The sequence below is a fragment of the Pteropus vampyrus genome, unplaced genomic scaffold (genome assembly GCF_000151845.1).
Source record: "Pteropus vampyrus isolate Shadow unplaced genomic scaffold, Pvam_2.0 Scaffold122, whole genome shotgun sequence".
Classification (NCBI taxonomy): Eukaryota; Metazoa; Chordata; class Mammalia; order Chiroptera; family Pteropodidae; genus Pteropus; species Pteropus vampyrus.
In genome coordinates this window covers 2,047,231-2,056,042 of record NW_011888903.1, presented here as the reverse complement: position 1 = coordinate 2,056,042, position 8,812 = coordinate 2,047,231, and the positions used below count along the sequence as shown (strand labels likewise).

At 42.1% G+C, this 8,812-nt stretch overlaps 1 pseudogene; it reads right to left on the bottom strand.

Moving 5' to 3' along the window:
• Positions 1–1,839: 1,839 nt before the first annotated feature.
• LOC111743808 lies at positions 1,840–1,958 on the bottom strand (annotated as a pseudogene).
• Between the last annotated feature and the right edge of the window lie 6,854 nt (positions 1,959–8,812).

Genomic DNA, 8,812 nt, shown 5'->3' with positions numbered 1-8,812 from the left:
GAAAATGCACCGTGGCGCCCTGAGGGTAACCAGAGCAACAGCACACCCAACCCAGCGACCACTGGCTGCTGGACTGAGCCCCTAGCGCACTTGCCTCCTGGCAGAAGTGGAGAGCCCCACTCCGGGACCCTCTGCAGCTTTCCAGGGCCCCATCTCGGCAGCTCTCCCCTCTCTGGCATTCTGTCTTGGAAATTCTAGCTGCCTTGGCCTCCCAGAATCCTCTCCTCTGACTCCCCAACTCGGGGAGACCGCCAGTCCCCGTTTGGGTGCACCTCCTGGAGCTGCAGTTAAGACAGTCTCCAGGAGGTGGGCTGAAGCCGTAGTGGGGTTCACCTCACTTCTCTTGCTCACGGGAGACTGCCTGTGCTGCCTGTGGTCCAATGTCGGAACCATTGCTTCATAGGTCTTGTCCAGGTTTCTAGTGTTTTATGGCTCAGTGGTAAATCTGGTCCCTGTTACACCCTCTTGGCCAGAAGCCAAGGTTCATTTGATTTTCAACAAAGGTGCCAAAGCAATACTGAAGAGAAAGGAGAGCCTTTACAACAAATGGGGTAGAAACAACTGGATACGCACATGGAAAAAATAAACCTAAATACCTGCCTCCGATTATGCAGAAAATGTTACCTGAAATGGGACATAAACCTAAACGTAAAAGTTACTGTAAATGTAATAAAGTTTTTAAGAGAAAGCATACATCCTTATGACTTGAGAGTAGGGAAGCATTTCTTAGACAGGAAACAGAAAATAGTGACCCTTAAAGGGAAAAAGAACGGATAAATTAGACTTCATCAAAATTTAAAACTTTTGCTCATCAAGTGACTGTTAAGAAAACAAATAGGCAAGTTATAGACAGACAAAATAGTCATAAAACTAAAGACTGCAGTAAATAAAGAACTCCTATAACTCAATAATAAAAAAAGCAACCCGATTTTAAAAAGGTCGAAAGGTATGATCAGATATTTTACAAGGAAGGTATATGAATGGCCAATAAGCATATGAAAAATTGCTCAATACCATTAGTCATCAGGGAATGCAAATAATTAAAACCACAAGAGATACTGTTATACGGCCATTGGGATAGCTAAAATTAAAACACTAACACCAAATGTTGTGAGGAAGTGAATCAACTAGAACTCATATACTGCGAGAGGTACATAGTGGTATCTGACAGTATCTTGTAAGACTAAATATACACCTATCCTGTAGTCCAGCAGTTTCATTCTAGGCATTTATCCAAGTGAAATAAAACATATGTACACAAAAGATTGATAAAAGAATGCTCATATTTATAATATCCAAAACTGGATACTCCCAGGTGTCCATCAATAAGGAGGTGGATATACAAACTGCACTATCATTATACAATGTGATACTTCTCGGCAAAAAAACGGAACATATTACTAATACACAAAACAACATGGATGAATCTCAAAAACATCATGGTAAGTGAGAGAAGCCAGACCAAAAAGAGTATGTACTACTATACATACTGATGATTTCATTTATTTGAAATTCTAGAATAAGTAAAACTACTGTATGAAAAAAGAAAGAAGTAGCCATAAAAAAAAAATACTATGATAGAAAAAAATAGCAGATCAGTGGCACTACTGGGAAAGGAAGAGCGAGAAACCAATTAGGAGAGGCCGGAGGGAACTTTCTTGGGTATGTCAATGTACTGTACCTAGTGGTAGGGGTTTGAGTTACACAGATGTAGATGTAACTATCAAAACTAACAAACGACAACCTTAAAAGATTTTTTGTTAGGCGAGGCAACCCTTGGTTGACCTCACAGATTGCAAAGAACTTGTCAGTTTACAATCTCTTATTTTTTATTTTTTACGCCTGCAGCACCTGGTCTTCCTAGGTGGTCTCCCATCCAAGTACTAACCAGGCCCAACCCTGCTTAGCTTCTGAGAGCAGACGGGACCGGGCTTGTTCAGGGTGGCATGGCCATAGACCTTAAAAGATTTGAGCATTGCATCGATTGTAAATTTTACCTCAAAAGAAAAAAAGAAATGCACCTCAAAATGTAAATATATTGATGAATGGAAAGATGGATGGACAAATAGTTAAATATGTTATAAAACAACAAGAGTAAAATATTAAGAGCAAAGTCTAAGTGGTTGATAAATGGATAATCACTGTACAATTCTTTCAGCTTTTCTTTATGTCTGAACATTTCATAATGCAAATTGATGGAGAAATTTTTGTTAACTGAGTCAAGCACGATGTCAGTCTCATGCCACATTACTAGAGCAGAGTCTCAAGCACCTGAGTTGTGGAACAGAGCAATTATAAGTACAAGGGAGTAATAGCAACAGTAGCCATCGTTTAAGGGATAGTCACTGTGCAAGGCCCTGAACAGAGCATTTCCCAAAAGTCAGCTCTTTGAAGCCTCCCAACGAACCCATTTTACATCCAAGACTCTAAATTGAGAGGATTTATGTAAATCATCCAAAGGCCTACCCCATAGATAGTAAGGAGCTGAGCCAAGATTAGAGCTGGCCTGTCAGATCCCAGGGCTTATCCACCATGCTGTCCCTTTTTTTTGCTACTTCCAGAGGGAAGACAAGTGCCTGCTCACTCAAGCAGCATTCAAGGTTGGAACGGGGCTGACAGCAAGGTAATTTGGTGGGTCATCAAAGTTTTCAAGTGCTTTAAATTTGTTCTGATTGGGAAAAGGGTGGTCTTCAAAGTTTAGGAAGGGCCTGAGGTCCTGTATGGTAAGCTCTAATGAGACAGGGACCATATCTCTCTCTTGTTTTTGCTGTCACTCCACAGACACAGTGTCTGGCAAACAGGCACTCCATAAACATTTGCCGAATGAATGAATAAACAGATACAGAAATAGGAATCCAAGCAGGGCGTTGTAAATTCACAAGCAGGAATGTGACCACACAAATGGGAAAAATCATCTTTCTAGATCTATCTTACTCCTCTTCAAACTGTACCTCAGATTTTCCAAAAGAACGTAACTGCTTTTGAGTGACTTATTCTTGAAAAGACTTTTTTTTTTTTCCTTTTGCTGACACTGGAGATATTCTTTGCTCATTCAAATGTAGACCAGGAAATCTGGAAGAGTTCTGAAAGAGTCCCTGAATCTTAACTTTTGGAAGATCTTAAGTTGTTAACCTAACCTAAACCAAATGTAGGAGATAGAACAGTCTTTTAATCATTTTCTCCCTCTTTCCTGAGGAGGTTCTAACATGACAAGAATAACATGATGAGAACCACAAATACCTCTTCTTGTACTATTCACAACCCAAGAGGAAAGGGCTGCTAGGGGAGCCTTCTGAGAGGCGGGGAGTTTGTGGTCCAGGTTCCAGGCATTCCAGTGAAGACAGGCCTGCCTGAGCTAACTCTAGGTTTGATTTTCTTAGTGCTCTGAAGACAGTGATATCTGATGGGCTGGGTCATGGAAAATAATACTTCCCTTAAAGATACACTCAAAATAAAGGCCATTTCCATTTTCTTCAATCAATGGTCTCAAACCACTCTTTGAATGAGATAAAAACCTATTTACTTCTTGGTACAAGAAGAATGGGCTTTCTATGGCACTTAGTTGAGGGCCTTAGTTGGAGCTACATAGATGCTCCAACAGGACTGGACTTTGTCAGCAGGTAGTGGTGTTAATGTTGCTGTAGAACCCTATCTCAGTGATTCTCCCCAATTCCCCATGATGTGGTGTTGTTTATCCTCATCGTGCAAAAAAGGATCTAAGACTCAAATTGATTAAATAATTCACCAAACTCATCCAGCTGGAAAGAAAAGTAAGACAAGGCAGGGCTGATCCTCATGCCCAGGCAAGCTGTCCTGCTTGGCAGCGTGTTCTTTTCACCACAGTGCTCGAGTTTCTGTTTTACCCAAAGCCAGCCATTAGATCACTCCTCCTAATACACTAGATACACTAGAAGAATAGCCTGGGTGTCTGTACTTAGCATTTAAAGCTGTTGCTATATAGATTTTTTGACTTATTTTGGAACTGTCAGGCATTGCCTGAGACCTGATGTCATATTTGGGGTTGAGGAGAACGTGACCTATCTCTCGAACATTCCCTGTGAGTCTGAGAGGGATAAAAAATGGGGATTCCTACATCTTTACTAAATTCTCAGTATACTCGTAATGGTCCTCTCATCTATCCTTTCTGTCATTTCTCCATCACTCGCTGGGCAGGTAATGTAAGATCACCTGTGAGGCTGAACCACTAGGAAGGAAGGAAAAGGAAGTGAGTCTGTGAGCGGGATAAGCCCATCTTTTCCTTGCCTTTGCTTCTTCATGAGTAAGTCAAAATTACGATGCTTGCCAAGTGGAGATCCAAAGAAGGAGAATTAAAAAAATATTAGCTTTTTTTGTTTTTAACTGAAATTATCTTGACAAAGTCTGGCAAAGCATATGGAGAGCTGGCCTAAAGTGGCATCCAGAGAAGAATGAAAGGACCACAACCTTTTAAAAAACTTGATAGTTGGCAAGTCTTCAATTTCTAATGCTGGGGTATGATAAATTATTCAAATAAAATAATCCTGACTTCCATTCACTGTGATGCAAAAATATTGATTCCACCATTACCAGTGCATAGCAGCCTTCATCGTAAAATGCCAATGTGAGATAGAGGAGTGACTGCATTTCTGCTTTGGATTTTTTCCCACTTCCTTACTTTGAGATTTTGTTTGCTCTTTCGCAGACTCCAGAAATGAACTGTTCTTCCAGTCACATCAAACAACGACATAAAGATCCATTATCTACATACATTTCCCCATTGTGCTCAAGATTTCAGGTAATGAAGGATTGATTCAGAACTCCCTGTCTTCACACAAGACCACTACTCCATTATCTAATTGTAGACTAGTGCTTTTTAAACTTTGATGTGCACAAGAATTACCCAGGGATCTTGTTAAAATGCAGATTCTGGTTCACGAGGTCTGATTGACTAGTCTGCCTTTCTCACAAGCTCCCAGCTGAAGCCGATGCTGCTGCTGGTGGATCACTCTTTGTGTAGCAAGACATTAAATAGCTATAAAAACCAGGCTCCACCTTCCAGTCTCCCCTTTCCTAGTCTAACCTGTATATTACACCAGTATCACATTCCTGCTCAAAACCCCTCCACTGTCTACTAATGAAATTCAGACTCTTTTCTCTGATAATCAAGACCCTGTACAAATTCACTCTACTTGTTTTCCACTATTTTTCCATTGCTCTCATCTCTTGATTTGCATCTCAGCCAAATGGAACTATTTGCTGCTTCCTAAATATACACTCACCCTACCTTATTCTGCCATTTCTCCTACCTAGAATGTTCTTGCCTAACTTCTTCAAAGTTCAGATCAAATTCTGCCTCCTCTATGAAGCCCAGCATAGTTCTTTCAACTTAGAAGTTATCCTCCTTCCTCTGACCTCTCATGTCACTTTGTACCAACCCCTTAGGGACATTATCACTACCTATCCTGTACTATGACTTTTGGGATCATATTTTTTATCTTGTTGATACTATTATCTGTTCTGTACTGCCTTAGGGCAGGTTCTCGTTTAAATCAAACAAGATGCTATAGCATATAAACACCTAGCACACAGTGTTTTGTACACTTAGACATAATTGTATGTGTTTATTACTTAATTTTATTGGGATATAATTTGAATCAGTAAAATGCATAAATTTTAAGTGTACCACTCACTGGGGTTTATACCCAGGTAACTACCACCCAATCAAGATAGAGAACATTCCCATCACCCAAGAATGTTTCCTAGTTCTCTTTCCAGCCAATCCCTACTAACAGCCCTTGTCCCTAGCCAGAATGTAACTGCTCACATTTCCACCCCCCTAGATTTGTTTTGCTTTTCCTGAACATCATATAAATGAATCATACCATAGGTACTCTTTTGTCTAGCTTCTTCCATTCAACATGATGTTTTTGAGATTCAACACATGTTGGAAATAGCTTTGGAAAGAATTCACTGATAGTGAGAATGGAAGCCCTGTGTTACTGCAATCACATCAGCCTGGGGACTTCCCCAGATCAGTGGCATTTTGGACTTTCTGTGCTTGCTTCCAGCCTGCTGTCGGATTGTTCACAAATTCACTGAAGTCCTTTGCTGGCATTTCTGCCTCCTCCACATTGCCTCTGTGCCTTCCAGCTACCTTCGACAAAGAGATAGCTCCTGAGAGCCGGCCTAAAGTGCTTTCTCTGCCAAATCCCCAAGACCCTGTTATCCAGATGCTAGGTTCTGTGCTCCCAGGGAGGACCTCCATCTGTCAGAAGATGTTATCTCCATTCTTTCTTTGCAAATCCATTTTTTTTCCTTTGAATATAGGGCTCAGCCCCATTGAGGCTCAGCCAGAGTCACCTGTCCAGTGTCTTCTGGCCCCATGTCCTGCAACAGCTCATGTCCATTCTTTGCCAGAAGGTAGGTGTGACTAGAGCCACTGGTAAGGGAGAGGTTGCTGGCCCTGGAGTACTCTCTTCTAGGTGCATCCTGAGAATTCTCAGGTGAGATCACCTAATGATGATGGGCTGGCTCGCATCTGCTGGGATACTCAGCGATGGCAGTGATGGCGGGCGGCAACACTTCCTGGCTGACAGATTCCCTCATTCTGGGTCTCAGTGTAGGTTTCGGTAAACAAGTCCAGGAATTGCCTCCTCCCATCACAAAGCTCACAAAGACCTTATTTTCATGCCTTGTATCAACTCTTCTGTGGTCTATGTCAGAACTGCCACTTCAGGCCTTTGTGGGATAGGTTGAGGACAAGTCCTATATTGCTGCTCCAGAAAAGGAGATCCACCGCATACCCCGACACTGTGCTATATGGCTAAAATGTAAGAGAAGGAGCCAAGTGTCACCTCCCAGTGAATTACTTAATCTGGAAAGAATAAGGAAAGGAAGCCAGAGGATCAGAGCTATGTCATTTTGCACTTTTTAAAAATTGTGGTACAATATACTGTCTTAATCCATTTAAGTTGCTATCCCAAATATATGACAGACATTTACTTCTCATAGTTTTGAGGTTGGGAAGTCCAAGATCAAGGTCTGACCTCTGATGAGGCTCTCTTCCTGCTTTGCAGATGGCTGTCTTCTTGCTGTGTCCTCACATGGTGAACAGCAGAGAAAGGAGTCAAGCTCTCTTCTGTCTCTTCTTATAAGTGTAGTCGCTCTATCATGAAATCCTCAATCTCACAACTTGATCACCTCCCAAAGGCCCTACTTCCAAATACCATGACATTGGTGATTAAAGTTTCAACATGTGAATTGGGCGGGGGGGAGGGGGCGGGTTGGAGGGGCTCTCAAGTATTCAGTCCATAGTATGTACATAACATAAAATTTATCATCTTAATTATTTTTAAGTGTACATTTCAGTGGTATTTTGCACTTTTTGAGATGTCATTTGCTGAATGTTGTTCCAGAAGATATGTAACTAATCATATGGAGCACTCCCTTAATTCTTGCAGACCTGAAAACTAAGTATTATTATCCCTTTCTTAAGAAACTAAGGCATAGAGAGGGTGATAGTCACATAGGACATATGGCAAATTTCAGATTTAAACCCCGTCTCTCTGCTCCAGGCTGGTTCTCTACTACTCTATCACCTTTCACCTTGCTTTTCTATCTGGCTCCTTGAAGGTGATTTCAGTGTCTCTGAGCTCATATACCCCATCAAAGTGCTTAGAGTGCTGACCACAGAGTCTTTCCATCTCATCACAGCACTTAAGGTAAGGGGATCAGGAAGGAGGTGGTGCCTTTCTCTCTCCTTGCCCAGGGGCCCGTCAGCATTGCGGTCTCTGCCCATCTGCTGTGGCCTTTGTTGTGTGGCTTGAGATTAGCAGGAGATTGCCAAGGCCTATCCAAAAATATTTTCCATTCCCGGACTGTTACATACCTCAAATTCTTAGCAGCAAGTCCTCTGAGCTAGAGGTTTGTTAAAGTGCAAACATTTTAATAGTGGGACATGTGGAGCCATTATCTTCTATTAACATTGCAGCCATCTCATGTTATGCATTACCCAGCCCAGCACCAAGCCTGCTGAGATGGCCCCAGGGCCAATTATTTCAGAATAAGGAGAAAAATTAGACAATAAACTGTAGTTTAAGATTCCACTCAAGAGCCCAGGACCAAATGAGATATTATAGCGATCCACTTCGTGGAAGGAGTGTGGCGGGAGGGAAAAAGCTGAAAGCAACGCAGATAAGATTTATCTACTTCAGAGTTTTCTGAGCACTTGTGTAGTGAGATGTTAAAAATACGATCGCTGGAATCAAGCAGGACAGGGTTTGCGGGGCCAGCTTTGTGTCCCTGGGCAAGCTGCTTGACCTTTCTGAATCTCCACTGCCACCAACCATAACCTGGAGGTTTTAATGCCTTCCCTCCACAGGTCATGAAGATGATCACCATCTGTCCATCATGTAGGTAAAGAGTCTAGCACAGAGATGTCACATGGAGGGATTCAAGAAATGGCACCTCATGCACTGCTCAAAAACTCCATCAGGAAGTCTGGATGCTGGAGATGGACAAGGACAACAGATGTTTTGACTCAGTGGTGAGTGGGAACCTCTGTTTCAATCAGCTGTGTCATTGGCTTCCTCACCAGCTCTGGCGGTGGACATGTGTGAGATGGAAGGTCCAGCCTCTTAGCATTGGTAGAAATAGTTAAGACCTCTCAGTATGAAAACTGTTGTTATGATTTGATTTGTTCAGTTTGGTCTCCTCCTATAAACCAGTGATGAGAGAACCGTGGAAGATCTTTCCCTCAGGGTTAGTTGAGGAATGAGCTAGTCGACCCAGAGAACCTTAAGACAGTGGCCAGCACTGGAAAAGGCTCATCATT